The sequence below is a fragment of the Thermobia domestica genome, chromosome 11, assembly GCF_964235325.1.
Source record: "Thermobia domestica chromosome 11, izTheDome1.hap1.1, whole genome shotgun sequence".
In the NCBI taxonomy this organism is placed as follows: domain Eukaryota; kingdom Metazoa; phylum Arthropoda; class Insecta; order Zygentoma; family Lepismatidae; genus Thermobia; species Thermobia domestica.
Window position 1 is genome coordinate 190,523,897 of NC_137464.1, and position 16,179 is coordinate 190,540,075.

The following is a 16,179-nucleotide window of genomic DNA, read 5'->3' on the forward strand; positions in this document are numbered from 1 at the left end:
TGTGCAAGACAAAGAATAAGACGCAGTATTGATGACCAAGACCCAGGGTGCGAATTGTTTGAATTTCATTTGTTGGGCTGAAAGTGATGAAATAAAATTAGTACTTTATAATTAATTATCATACTGTATTTTTAAATTTTAAACTACAAAATTCATATTATATATCTTCCTACTTGCAACTATATATACTGTGAAATACGTTTTAATTACCGAGAAAGAAAAATCAAAGTGACGCGGGTCCCGGAATCATAAGAACCTATTTTGGAATGAAAGTTGAAGGGTTGGAAAAATTCACACGTGTTCTTCCGTTTCCTCAACCCTTATCATTCTAGCTAAACCATTTCCTTTTGTCTCCGCCAAGAGACTCTTGCTACTGCCTTCCGAGAAGACACCCTGCCATTCGAGCAGGTGAGAACACTGACCTTGAATAAAAGTTTCGTCACATAGAACTAAAGCAAGAAAAAAATAAATTTCTCCCACGTCGGACACTGGTATCAGTTATAAAAAGACATAACCAAACCTCAAAAGTGCCAAATATTCATTAACATGCATATACAAATCCCCAGCTTGATCTAGCTAGTGGTTAACGTGTAAGACTTCGGTACACGTGATCCGGGTTTAATTCCCAATGGGAGTGTATTTTGGCGTTCACCCAGTGTCGTGACCATAGTGCTCTCAAATGGGCCGGGCTACGGATCGGGTCGGGTTGGGTCAACTCGGGTCGGGTCAGTCGGGTCAGCTCGGGTCGAGTTGTCGGGTCAGGCTACTCGGGTCGGGTCAGTCGGGTCAGCTCGGGTCGGGTTGTCGGGTCAGGTCAATCGGATCGGATCACGGGTCAGGTCACTCGGGTCGGGTCGGGTCAGTCAATTCGGGTCACGGGTCGGTCTTCAACCCGACCCAACCCGACCCGTTGAGAGCACTAGCCACACTGATATTTGTTACAAAATTGATGTTTGGTTCAATGCCTTTCGAATTCGCAACAAACCCAACCACCGAGCTTTTTGAGTTGCCCACTATTGCATTAAAAGGAGAATTGCAGGTGGTAATGCATTTTTGGAGTCGTGTATACATTAATATTGATACATCTAAGCTTCATGGAGTAATGGAAAGTTAATGAGTATTATGTTAGCAAACGCACGGATGACAATAGAATGTAGATATCACAGTGGTCTACATTCAAATAAACACTCTTACAAACTGAGAAGCAAACACATTACTAAAGGCTGATGTTGTTAGCCTCACAGGCGCTGAAGCTGTGGTGGGAGTATTATACATAAGTTTTCCAGTGCCACTTTATATCCCGATTTTTTTAGCAGCACCATGAGTTTCCATCTTCTGAGATTAAGGGATATGTTTTTTCCTTTATTTTTCTTATTATCCTAATTTGGTAACTTGGTTTGAATTTTGACCTATTCTTTGAATAATTTGGCTCTCCATTCTGGAACTTTATTTCGCCAATTGAACAATGGACGAAAGGACACATTTCTCAACATTAATTTTTTACGATGTTTCAGTGCCAATCTAGCATAATGATGCTAGATCTAGCATAATTTGCATGTCTTTAGCATCTAGCATCTTGCTTTTAACATCATGCCCAAATCTAGCACAATTTCAGCTAGTTTATCAAAAAGACGCACAACCTAGAGATGAGAAAGAAGTTGGTCATGGGAAGAAAAAGAACGGCAAAAATGTATCTTCTCCCATTGATTCATACAGTCGGTAAACCATACAGGCAGTCTCATTTTCCGAAGTAAGTTACAAAGGGCTCTGTTTTTTTTTTTTTTTTGTGGCTCCACCCAGGGTTTTCTAATCCTCTAACTGCGAGGCATGGGCGGAGCTATGGGGGCCATTCTCCCCCGAAATTTTGACAACTTCACCATCTTTATTTCTGATTTCATGACCATCTTTATTCCTGAAATGAAAGGTCCGAGACCGACCAAAAATCTGCCCCCCAGCAGACAATTCCCAACTCCGCTTATGCTGCGAGGTAACTTTCTTTCAAAATATGTAAACAAAAGCTTTGCATTCATTTATACGATATATACGCCATTGAGTCTGGCAACGACTGCACTAGTTTAGTTGAGTTAAAGCTTTGATGCGTGAAGTATTGAGTTCTATCCACGCATTCTTGCGCTCTGGGTATTTTAAGTTACGTTATCGTATCTCAACTTCGTTTTCTTTTTAACTCCTGAATTAGTAATTATGAGGATCTAGCATAATTTGACCAAATCTAGCATAATTTCGATCAGGTTTTGGAATAATTCCGAGCTGTGAGTCTGGCAACGCTGCATTATACACACTAGTTAAACCAATCTAAATTCACTTAAAAATTAAACGTCTTTCCTTGTTAATTGTTGTATACACTAATTATATTTCAGTTTGTAATTTGATTTTAATGCATATTAATTAATTAATTTATTTATTTAACAATCACCAGATACAGCATAGAGGCCATTTTATACTGGATTTTTATTAATAAATTAAAAAGTATTTAAACTTGCTTCTTTTTTATTATAACTAATAATAATAATAATAATAATAATAATAATAATAATAATAATAATAATAATAATTTGAAGTCATTAACGAAAATAAAAATAATGAACTAAGTATATCTATATTGCACTACTTTTGAGAACTTTTCTGAAAGTGTGATGTGCGGACCACTAGCTGTACAATATAATTTTGATTTACATATTGTATCATGTAATCAATGAGATCTCCAAGGGCTACGGTGCTCAGTGGTAGATCGTTCACCTCTGGGCATAGGGTCGCGGGTTCAATCCCAGTGAACTTTGTAGTGGACAAACACTGCGTTCGTGGGTTTCCTCGGGGTTCCCCCACTTCCACCATTTCATTAATTTCTCATGATCACCGTCTCCTTTAGCCTCGCCGGCATAATCGTGCGACGTAAAACTCAACGATTTTATTTCATTTCTTATGCTGTTCACAAGATCGTGTGAACTACCAAATATTGTGCGTTGTTTATTTTCGTTAATACTTACAACAATATTAAAAGTTTTATATTTCGTCTCTCTTTTCTTTCCTTTTCTTCTTTCCTGTAACAAATTATAATCACCAGAAATCTTCTTTAATCATTGCACATACACTCTTCGCTTGCTTATACATTTATATAATTTCCATCATCTCACCACGTTCACAACAAGACTGCGAACGGGATGGGGTTACCGGTACTCTGTGTGTAGTACAGAAGGTACCGGTAAGCGGGACGGATGAATTTCGGCCACTCGCCGTTCAAAAAAGAATTTGAACATGCAGTGTTGATAACTGTTGTTGACTAATTTGTCGTAATGTGACGCTTCATACAGCATGAAAGAAAACTTCTTTTGCAACTAAAGATAAGATTTGCTATTATTACCAATCTTTAATAATAAAAATAAACTAATGGGAAAAACAAAATTTCAACTTTCCAAGTCGTGTCGAGGAGAATGTATAGCTTTAAAACTCAACGGTGCCGACTTTCCAAAATTTATGTAGTTGCATATCAGTGGCGGGGCGTGTTATATGTTTTCAGAGAAGTCTCGATATTTTCTGATTGATTTCCTTTCAGTTAAAATCTTTTATGAACACTGTCATAAAGGGCTGTGCTCGGTTCTATTCACTATTTAGTTCCATTTTATTATTATTATTATTATTATTATTACAGTAAAACCTGCCTTCAACGGACCCTTTATTAAACGGAAAACTGTCTTAAACGGAAATATTTCATGGTCCCGTGAATTTTCCAGTAAAAAACGTCTAAAAGTCCCTTCATTAAGCGGAAACTGTGTTATGCGGACAACGGAAAGCAAATTAAACCTTTAACGGAAATTTCTAAGTTCCGGACTACAGCATTTAGACATCCTGTGAGAGGGGATACACATACATTTACACACATATACTCTCTCTTTATGGTCTATGGAACCCGGAGGTTCCATGCCGGTTCACAAAATCTCTCCACTGACTTCTATCTTTAACCAGCTATCTGTGATATACATTATACTGTCTGTGATAAATTCTTCGTTCTTTTGTTAAATTTTTTTGGGCATTGTTGACCTTCCCCAACCACTACTCATATTCACCCCCATAATTTGTCCTTAATCCCCTCACCTTAATCAAGAATCATACGGAAAGTCGGAAAGGAGAAGACGAGATGGAAGAAGAAGAGGAATACCGTGTTCCAAAAAAGGATTAGAATAAAGACGTATTAAGATGCTCTTAGAAGTTTGAAAGAACTGCAACAATTTGCCTTTCGAAAAAAATGACTCTGATTTACTTAGTGCTATTTCTCAGGCTAAAGTGTGTGCGGAAAGTAGAGCAGCCAAGCAGCAATGCATACAGAAAACACTGTTTGACTACTGGAAAATATAAAGAAAGCATGTGCTTAGCATATTTTGTATTAATTTTTAACTTTTTGCGTATTAATTCGTAGAAGATAGAAATACTGAAGAAATACTGTAATTGAAAAAGGTACGTAGAACATTTTCATAGTATGTCCATTATAAGCATGTATTTTAAAAAAGACAACGTCTACCTCCATTAAGCGGAAACCTGACTTTAACGGAAATTTTTGCGAGTCCCGCTCGATTCCGCTAAAGACAGGTTTCACTGTATTATTATTATTATTATTATTATTATTATTATTATTATTATTATTATTATTATTATTATTATTATTATTATTATTATTATTATTATTATTATTATTATTATTATTATTGTGGGGACTGCCTTTGATTAGGCCAGAGACATGTAAGGAATAGGGGAGTGTGTTGCTTGGTTGCCTTTGCATGAACACATTTGAAACAAACAATTATGTTTTAGAGGTTAGAAATTTTAACTTCCATCTCAGTGTTTTAATTGCTTATTATTTTTTGATAATGGCAAGTGAGAAATAAGTATTTTATTTTGTTTCTATCAAACTAAAAATCTTGTAGGTGCGCCCCGCACCCACAAGATTATTTGTGTGTGTGCTGGAGCCCCAGAACACCCACGTAGTCGGCGCGCATTCTCTCCACAATCCTTGAGAGCTGTTTGGCTTTTCAGGACACAACATATAGATAAGTACCGTAAGACGGGGTTACTTTGCACAAAAGATGAAAAGAGTTGCACAGTCCTCTGTCGGTAAAACCATGAACTGTGCCGGTAAAAGTCTCTGAACTCTGTCGGTAAAAGTTCCAACTGCCACCGTAAGATAGAACATCCATCTGTATTTTGGTTATAACGTTGGCGGTTAACATCAGTTCTAATTACCCGTAGAGTTTGTTGTTGTAGAGGCATTGAAAGCAGTCATTGTTAAGGCCGCTAAAATTTGAAAGATATCACCTACAAGAATTTATATTACTGTGCATAATGGGACTTTATAACAGTAGTTGAAATTGAAATGTGAAACGTTTTAGTCATAAAAAAAAAAGGATAAAACTGGGAGAAGGCGGTTTCAGCCTTTAATCGAGGTTACTTTGCACCGGTCCAAAGTAACCCCTTAGATAGGAAATCACTACTGCTGGTACCTCCTGCCTTCTAATTTTAGATAAATTTCCTATCCGCCGGATGGATTAGTAGGTAGATGCCGGAATTGATTTCTTGTTGGAAAATAAATTACGAACAGTGGTGGATCCAGAAAATTAGTTTGAGAGGGGCTTCACTCAGAAAAGCTTAACTCTTCTTTATTTTTAGAAATCAATGGACTTTTAGGTGAGGTGCCTGAAGCTTATATCTATAGGAATGACCAACATTAATTTAAAAAAAGAAAGAAAGAAAAGAAAAGAAAAGAAATCATGCAATTTGGGTGGGCTTCAGTCTGAAAGTCCCAAACACCGTAAATGTTCCACTGATTACGTTTGGGATGATATTCTCGGACATAAAGAGCAACCAAGGCAAATCAGTTCACGGAGATTTTTCTGTTCCTGAGTTCGTGTCAGGGGCGTCGTTAAGGGGGGTAAAAGGGAAAGCCTCCCCTCCAAAGTTACCAATTTCTTGACAAGTTGGCAAATTAAAATACATAGTTGGAAATTTGAAGAATGCCGTTTTGTTCAATTGACTTATTCGGTTTAACATTTTCTTAGGTACCCAGTTGCTGCAAATTATTATCAGTTCTTCTATAGATTTGGCATAAATTTTGTGTAGTTTCCAAATAAATTGATATATTCGTTTAAAGTTTCTTTACTTGTTGCAAGTGATCACACTTCACTTTTGTTAATTTGACATTCCTAAAGATTTGGAGGAATCTTTAATGAAAATTCGGGAATTGTACTACTGACTAAAGCAGAATAGAGCTGGCATGCAGAGACAGACAGAAGAGGCGTTTCGGTGGCAAGTAGAGCATTGGACGCAAAAGCATTTGATACAAGAGCGTATAGAAGGCAACAGGTAGTGACTGGCAGAATTGATGTTAATAAAACAAGAACAAGGCAGTGGTTGGTTAGTATTAGTGATGGGTAAATTCCCGGGAAGATATTTTTTGGGAATATTCACTGGGAATATTCCCGGGAAGATTCCCAAAAATGGGAATTTTCCGGGAATTTATGTATATACAATCACAAAGAAAATTGCATTCTATTACTATATTACGATTTCTAAGTTAAATTCGTTTTTATATCACTATATTATTACTGTTGTCCCCAGAGGAGTAACTATATATTTTGAACGGTGTTATGTTATTTTACTAATACTTTATTATATTTAGAGAGTACACATAAATGGATATTTATTTACAATATATTCTATGAAAGTAAATGTGTGTCAAAAATGGTATAGTAAGTCCACATACTTTTAAACCGCTAAACAGTTTAAATTTATATGTAGGTGTATTTTCTAAACTTGAAGTGTGTCTTTTCTACTACTGATGTCATAAACATATTAAATGTTTAAATGTTATTTTTAAAAAAAAATAAGCTGGGTAACTGCCAGAAGACACATGTCCCACTATTTTGTCAACATTTGCGCTCACAATATTTGCAAGATACTTTCTTATCTTTATAATTTTGCACGTAACATTGACACACCCAACCTTTCTTCCTGCCCATTTCTCGAAATTTCATGCGTTAATTCACATGTAAGAGAAGTCCGAGGACCTCTTCAGAAATTCGAGTCAGAGAGAGGAGACAGACCGACGTCTATTACTAACGGTGGTTCAGGGTTTATTAACAGTACTTCATCTCTATTTCTACATAATTCTACATTACTTTACAAAATGGCTCCTTTTCATCATTAGTAAAGGAGTAAACTAGTATTTTGCTACTTTTTAGTGTAAATGGAAATGGAACTTAAAAAATCATATTATATATTAATTTTATAAAGTACAGTAAAAGAATTTTAAAAATTTTAACCTTCAAATTATTTAAAACCTAGAAGTAAATCATAATATATTAAAATAAAGTAATTAGTCATATGATTCTTATCATTTTGAAGATAAAGCAAGGAAATTGAAATAAATTCCTTCCCGGGAATTTATATGCCAGGGAAAAAACCCGGAAATATTCCTATTTTTAAAACTCCTTCCCCCCGGGAATATTCCCACTGCCCATCACTAGTTAGTATTAAGCCTGCCATACGTCCCTAAAAAACGGGATAGTAAATTTAGTTGGGACAGGAAAATATCCCATATTTTAATTCCATCCTATTTCTGCGATCAATATAAGCTTATTCGAAAAGTGAAAAATCAAAAATTCTAACATTGACTGGAATAATGTGAATGAACAATAAAGTGTAGCATGTAACAGTTTTGAGCAAGTTATCACAATACCCTGTCCGACTTGATAGCGAGCGAAATTTGCGATGATACCTTTTCCATTGTAACTAATAGAATCTCGAGCACACACTCTCTCTCTCTCTCTCTCTCTCTCTAAAAAAAAAAAAAAAAATACAACCACATGAAAGATGAGTGACTTTTTCTTGAGAGAGACATTAAATAAAGTAACAAGAATTATAATATTTTTGACAGGCTATGGGCACAGAATTGTGCTTGGTCTAGGGCTTAGAAATATGTAAATCTGATCCTGACAATTATACACAACACAAAGAGAAAAATCAACTTTTCATCAGATTAAACTGACAAACGTAATTTTGGCAAATACTACCATGTAAATAAATATTGCTAAAGGCACGAAGAATATTGAATGTAGATTGTATCACTGATTTAAACCATTTGCATTTTGTTTTTCGGTAAAGCATTTTTATAAGACATTATCTTAAGTTTTTAAGGTGAAACTTTTATAGTTGGATTGTAAACATCTTCAGTCCGTAAAGTTAATTGCAGGGGAAGACAAGAGAAAAATAGCTGCACCTTAGGGAACTTCCGCCTATTATATTGTTGAAAAAAATAAATGTCGGCTAGGTTAAAGGAGACGGTGATGATGAGAAATCAATGTGTTTAATTTAAAATATTTGTCTATATATTATCGATTATGAAATTTAGATGCGTATAGTGGTTAGTATCTTATTACTCAAGTTAAACAGCTAAATAATAATTTGGTAGTATATTAAAGAAAGGAATTCAATGTATATGTTTATTACAAGGATATCTAAATCATTATTACAAATGTGCAGACGTAATATTATCAAACATTAAGTATTAAAAATGAGCTCAAAAGGTCTGCAAAACATTACAATAGTATTCATTAATAAATGATGAATTCTTAGCTTTAAGAGCTGTTATACTTGAGGCCATAGCAGGAGACTGCCTGAAGAAATTACTTCTTCAAAGAGACTTGAATTATTCAAAAGGTAAAGAACTTACTCTTAACGTTAGGAGGTCTCTCTCTCAGCTCGATGTTGACCATCATCGTTGAAGCTTCAAAGTCCAATTGTAAGTCGCAAGATGACGGAGTAGCGAAGACAAAGTATGATGAAGATTGAGATCGATTGAGATAAATAGTTCCAAAATTTTAAGCTTTTATACTAGTCTGAGAGAGTGAGTATGTGACAAACAACTTGTACGTAAGCAGTCCTTGTAACTTATTTTCGTTGTGGGTTTTTTCTTTAAAAGTTGTTTGTCTTATGACGTCTAACGTTGTTTTTTCGTATAACACTGATGAAATGTTCTTAATTGTACACTCATATACAAAAGTTTCGTTTTTAACATTTCAATAATTAATTAAACATAACAAATGCAATGGTAGAATGAAGAAAGTGGGAGGAAACGAGAGAACCCCGAGAAAACCCACACTCACGGTGTTTTTACACTACAAAGGCCATTTAAAGCGAGCTGGGATAGAACCAAGGACCCCATGCACCAGAAGTGAACATTATACCACTGAGCCACCGCGGCCTATTATACTGTTGTTCATAACCAGAGGTACAGTTTATTTATTGGATTGTGTTGGAAAGTTTGGGAAGGAGGGGGGGGGGGGTTAACGGGAACTAAGGTGTCCAGTATTCTCATGAAGAAAATATGGCAGGTTTATTAGTATAAACTTTTTACTATGTATAGTATATAAATTTGACAAATTTAAGAGTTTATTTTCTAATAGTAAAATGTCAAAGTGAAGTAGATGTTGATACCAGAGTGAATATACTTTCTATTGTGTAACCGTGTATGCTTTGTTTGTGAATAAACCTTCCGCTTTGAAACAAAAGGTGATCATATTAACCTTTAGGACACGAAGTAACTATATTTAGTTACCTAAAAATAAGGCTTGGGATACGAAGTAACTATTTATAGATACCTTGCAGTTTGCCCACTAAACCTAATTGTTTTTTTAACTTTCTGAGTATCACATATATCCACTTGCATGTGTTTTATTCAGGAGACATACTAGGCAACTGCAGAAATTGGCGCCGTATCCCAGGCTTTATTTTTTAAAAAGGCTCCGTAATCAAAAGGTTAATATAGAGGACAAGAATAGCTTATTTCAGTTCTGTTTTGCAGTAAGACTTCCTATTGACAGGGCTTTTCGAGTAGGGAGAACTGAATAAAAGTGTGTTTTGGGAATGGTATCACAAGTGCCTTGCATAACAGGGGTGATAGTCCCGGGCGCCGAAGAAAGGGGGCGCAAAATTGGGGAGAAAATGAAAAGAAGAGAATGAAAGAAAAAGAGAGAAAGGAAAAATTACTTGGAATATTACTAGTATGTACTTAAATCCTCTTCCTGCTTTAGGAAGTGGTCCTATAATGTTACTCATGTTAGGAAAATATATGTGCACATATATAAAATGGAAAGAAAAAAGTAATAAAAGTTGCTCAAAATCGAGGAAAAGCAGGGTTTATTTTTTAAAATTTTATTACGCTTCGCGCCAACCATGGTGGCGCTTCGCGGCTGATCTGTCGCCCTAACTCATATGTGCGAGGCCACCGTCGTATAATCTCGCCCCGGGTGCTGATTTTCCAGGGCACGGCACAGGGGGGCACAGTAGGTTTCTGGAAATGTTGTTCGAAGAAGGAAAGCTACAATGGATGAGTCAAGTCATTCTGTCGCTTCCGCCATGAACCTAAGTGCATGATGCCAAAAGTCACATTTTGGGGGGCCAAACAATACGTCTGTTGGGTGAAAGCATAGACCGTTGTGTGTTTCACTTCATTTTCATACAAATGTGTTGCCTTTCCTACTTTATTTTTAATGCCGTAGTTGCTTCTTTCGGAAAGTAAAACAAAAATTGCAATTCTTTCTTTCTTTATAGTATTTATAAGTCAAAGCATTACGTAACCATTGTATGTTACTTATGTAGCTCATGGGGGAGCAAGCGAGGCACGTGCCCCGGGCTTGTGGTTAGAGGGGCGCCTAAAATGGAGGTTATATATATTAGTAATTTTCTTGCCGGTATTTAATACTTTTCATCAGAATGCGAAATTATGAAATTGAAGTGGGAGGAAACTGGAGGTCAGAAGAGAAAAAAACGCTGCGCACTTTTGGTGAGGATTGGCTGGCGGGGATTAATTACGTAAACTAGCCATAAGTTGTCAAATTAACAGTTGTGCATCGTGGGAGATGATAATGATTCTGAGTTGAGGTGTGAAATTTTATTCGAAACCGGGGGCTATTCGTATTCGTATCTCAGACAGGGCACGGAATGGGACGAATATGAATATAAGGTTGCTGTAAAATTTTCCGCAGGGTTGGCAAAAGTGAGACCAAGATTTTCGAAACACTTGGTAATTTTTTATCAAGACTTGGCATTTTTTTTAAGTCAAGACTTGGCAATTCCAAGTTTCATCCCCCTCCCCAATCTTGTAATGCTGGTTGGCATTTTTGTGTTGTATATGCTAAACTATCAGAATGTGGTTTCTGTGCCGGGACCAGAAAATACATAATTTTCTTTACAAATATCAATAATTCATATTAAGTAGTGGTACCAGTACCATCATTCTAATATCAATATTTGTAGACTGCATGCAGTTTTGCGTAGGAAGTGAAATGTATTATATAAATACTGAAGTGAAAACATTGCAGAAACATTACGTTCGTATGTTGAACATACTTCTTTCTATGTTGTGCAAAGTATCCCCATCTATGGGGTTACTTTGCATCAAAGCTTATGTTTCAAGAACTATGGTAATACTAAATGTTTACCTCTGTAATGCACAAATATTTTTCTTATATATATCTAGCTATTATATATTTAAATTACAGCGTTCTGAATCATTATGTTTGTAAGTTACATGCGATTTTCTTTAAAATTCCCTAAATCTGGTGCAAAGTAATCCTGTCTTACGGTAAATGTAAAGTGAATGTAAAATCATTTCAGAAATATTATGGAGAAAACTATGTACAATATGTTTACTTGCTGGAGTTACACTTCAAACGCACAATTGTGTTGTTCCGTTGTGTTCGTTTGGCTTATAATTGAAATTTATTCTTCTCTTATACACCTAGGTACAGGCACGTAGCCAGGATTTCGTGAGGGGGGGAGGGGTCCGTGACATGAAATACTATGGTCATCTCACCAGGTGCTACATCATTCTAAACTATTTTACTGAAACATATATTGGTTCGTTTAGCCAGGATTTCGTGCCGGGGTGGGGTGGGGGGGTGACATAAAATTCTGAAGGCCCAGGAGCTTGATCAATCTAAACTAGTTTACTATCAACATATATTGGTTTGTTAGGACAATAAAATGAGGTTATGTTGGCAAGTATTTTAATAACAAACTATGAAGAAATCTCGAGTAAAATAATAATAATAATAATAAACGTATTGAAGATTTTAACAATATTTACGTCCTTCCTCAGTTATAGGAAAGGAGGGCAAAGCGGATCACTTAACTTCAAAGGCCTCAAATGGCAACTAAAATTAAGACTAGGAAACCAAAATTTTGAGGAAATATTTTATGATTATTAAACTTTCAAATAATAATACAATAGTAGCGAGAATTGCATATACATAAATGATATTACTTAATTACTGAACTACTGCAATTTATTCACTTTGCCCCACCGGTAGGGCAAAGCGGATCATGATAGTGGGGCAAAGTGAATAAGCAAAAACTCATACATTAAAAGTCAGGTTTAATACAGATATGCAAAATAGAAATTGTATAGAAGAACAATATATATGTACACAGTCTAAGATCATAAAAGAATGACACCTAAATGAACTGCTTTACCTACCAGAAGATCAAAATGTTTAATATTTTGTGAGTATTAGCCTAACACATTTAAATATAGAATTAAGTCTAGACAAACCTTGCATACACATGATCCCTAAATATGTTTAAAAAGCTCAAGTCCATAGAAGTCTTTTTTCTTATCAAGTAGGCATCTAGTATCTAGTTTCTTTCAATCTATAGTAACCCTAATGAGTACAATCTACGTAGCAGCAAACAGATTGAGAAAAAAAAAAAACAATAAGGCTTAAGGCTGAAAATAATATCACATCACACGCTTGGTTTACACAGATCACAAATGTAAATGTCTTGTCCCTTATAATATTCGGTACAGTTTTCGTGAAACCATGACAGACAAATAGAACACTGAATCCAGTCTTCATTGAGTGGATCTGAATAATATTCATTACAGAACTTGCAATGGTAACTACCGTCTCCTTCTGGTGATTTTGAATGTTAACGGAACAAATTCAATATGAATATCAATATTCAAATTAGCTGTGTTGCAACGTATACGTACTTATTTAGTGCCAAACAGATGTTCTAAAACAGTACTGCATTATGCTTGGGGCAAAGTGAATCGCTATTCGCTTTGCCCCTTCTAAAATTATTCTCTTTGCCCCACACTACCAAATGAGACAAAAGACTGTCTACAGCATATGGACGACGTATTTACGATAATTCTCAAACATGATAACAAAAGTAAGATCCCACCCTGTCCATGCATAGTGTGCTCGCAAACATTCAACGGAATAGTAAGAAAATATTTCAAAATCCTTACGTCTTGAATTTTTTAGCAAAATGCGTATTTTCTTTTTTTCTCCTCTCTCGTCTAAACAACAACACGTACACACAAAACAGTAACGTCCTTCTCTTCTTTAACTAGTGACGTCATAAACTGGGGCAAACATTTCCTGCCCTCTGTTTTCAGTTGACTGTAAATTGCGTTATTCGCTTTGCCTCATATATCCACTTTGCCCCCCTTTCCTCTAATTCAAATACAACAATTTTCCTTTCATTATGAATTCAACTATTATAAAAAGTACATATTCACTATTATAAAAACTACATACTCAATAATGTCTTGTAAACTATTTTACAATATTTGCGTTCCTTTCTCTGTTGAATCAAATGGTAACAGAACTTTCCACACAAATTTTTGTTTTTATTATTCCGCCAACTACTGTCGGTTCCAAATGACAGATTAAAGGAGCTGTAGAAAATTTTTCTTGGAATAACATGTTTGATACTGCAAGGATGCGATGACGAAAAATTATGATAAAAAATGTCCACGCTGTTACACAACGGCACTATGCTTTCGGAAGCTTAAAATCTTCCTGACTAGTAGCAGAAATTCTGAGAATTCCTTATTTTTTGTTGAAATTTCAAATTCCCTGAATCTTCCAGGATATCTCACTTACCTCGCCACCATGTATTGGAAACAATACAAATCTCCTCATAAGAAAGAGTAACCAAAAGCTCCCTCTAGTTTTATATTTTTAACGTTGCTCCTTTTTCTCATTTCATTTTGTTTAATCCTTCCTTAATTCAATTGGTAGAGCGTTGGCTTCGCATTCGGGAGGTCGCAGGTTCGAATCCCGCTGCCGACCATCCTGACTGAGGTTTTCCAGGGTTTCCCTCAGTCCTACCAGGCAAATGCCGGGATGGTACCTACTAAACAGGCCCTGGCCAATACCTTCCCAAATCCTTTCCATTATTATTGTTGTTGTTGGATATCCAGTGTAAAATGGCCTCTGAGCTGTATCTGGTGATTGTTAAATAAATAAATAAATAAATATTTTTTTCATTTCTGGTCTCCAAGGGGGAAGGGGTCCGGACCCCCTGGACCTTCCCCCCCTTGGCTACGTGTCTGCTAGATACATACTGTAGAACCAAGCTATCACAATCAGCCAATGAAAATAAATCACAGGTGACATGGGTGTGGAAGAGGATTGTTTACTCTGTAATGTTCGCCCCTCTGAGCAGGTGCGTGAGTTCGAACAGGTTCTTTTATTTCTCAGGGCGCAAATTTCCCGGTGCAGGTACACTCATGTCCAAAATTATTGTCGCATGTTTATAAATATGTTGTTGTAGGAATATAATTTGATAACGAATTCACCCGGTTTTTCTTATAATGTTAGTATGTGTATAATCGGCAAAAACATGCGACAATAATTTTGAACATGAAAAAAATGAAATGAAATCTTTGAGTTTTACGTCCCACGGTTATGCCGGTTAGGCTAAAGGAGACGGTGATGATGAGTAATGAATGAAATGGTGGAATGAAGAAAGTGGGAGGAAACGGGAGAACCCCGAGAAAACTCACGCACACGGTGTTTGTCCACCACAAAGTTCACTTGGCGGGGGCTGGGATTGAACCCGGGACCCCAAGCACCAGAGGTGAACGCTCTACCACTGAGCCACCGCGGCCCTAATTTTGAACATGAGTGTACATTGCGGGCGCAATTTTCCCTCTTCTTGAGGTAGGGCGCAAATTTTCCAGGCGCAAAATTCTCAACACCATCTCGACCCACAACCCACTTCATCTCTGATCACTACATTCCATTCAAACCTCTAACCCTCATCCCGATGAAAGCTAAGCTTGAACGGCAATAGAAGTGTTTCTATTCATTTCAGCAATCCCGAAAACTATGTATTGCAGATTAATAACTGTCGTTTTCGACTATTTCTACATGACATTATTATTAAATTTTTCGCATAAATTATTACTTCCCCCTAACCCACTTATTATGCGCATTTTAATCAATTTAATATCATAAGATCTTGAGGGGGTGTGTGTCTATGGTTGATAATCATGTCAAGTATCATTTCAGTTGATTCGGTAGTTAATGCGTGATGCGATCAGATACTAACATTAACTCTTACTACATACGTAATAATAAAAACAATAACGATTCTTCTTCTTCTTCTTCTTCTTCTTATTATTATTATTATTATTATTATTATTATTATTATTATTATTATTATTATTATTATTAGATTGTCAACACGTTTCAAAAGAATTATATCGTTACAGTGTTTAATCAACCTACTGAATCAACGTATTGAAAGCATTATTAAATTATCTGAAACAAAGACTAAAAAAAAAAAAAAAAAAAAAAAAAAAAAAAATCAAAAATGAGGAACCGCGCCCAGCTCACACCTCTCAGCTGAAAATCTCAATTGCTTTAGTGAGCAGAAGTGTTTATGTTGTCGCCACCTGTTTTTTTGTCATCCAACGATCGGAGTTCAGAAGCTACCAGCAGATGGCACTACAAGTACACAGAGTAGCAGATTGGTTGACATGAATCCTGTAATCAATAGACGAGACGAGGTTTTGCCAGTTTACTTGACTAGCATTGATCGGTAATATAGTTTAACAGCTCTTCCCTAGGTGTCTCTACTGTTCTCTCCTGGTTGGTTTGTTATCCTGTGTTGTTAGGTTCACTGCACACCGTAAATTCGTCTGTTGATTCCATTTTAGTGGCAGGCGGCTATATTCCTTTTTTTTTTCTATTAACGTATTCCAAAATCGGTAAGTACCCAGTATTGCCTTATCAATGGTAAATGTGCTTCTTCGTCTAATTTTGTAAAGAAAGGGAATAGGTTTTAAAAGATGCTTTGTTTCCCCTCATACCA

At 36.0% G+C, this 16,179-nt stretch overlaps 1 protein-coding gene across 1 annotated transcript in view; it reads left to right on the forward strand.

The window, feature by feature from the left end:
- The first annotated feature begins 15,908 nt into the window (after nt 1–15,908).
- LOC145664618 (uncharacterized) overlaps nt 15,909–16,179 on the forward strand; it is a 73,801-nt gene continuing 73,530 nt past the window's right edge. The window contains exon 1 of the mRNA XM_081731437.1: nt 15,909–16,075. The gene's annotated coding sequence lies outside the window, so the exon portion shown is untranslated. The remainder of the gene's footprint in view (nt 16,076–16,179) is intronic.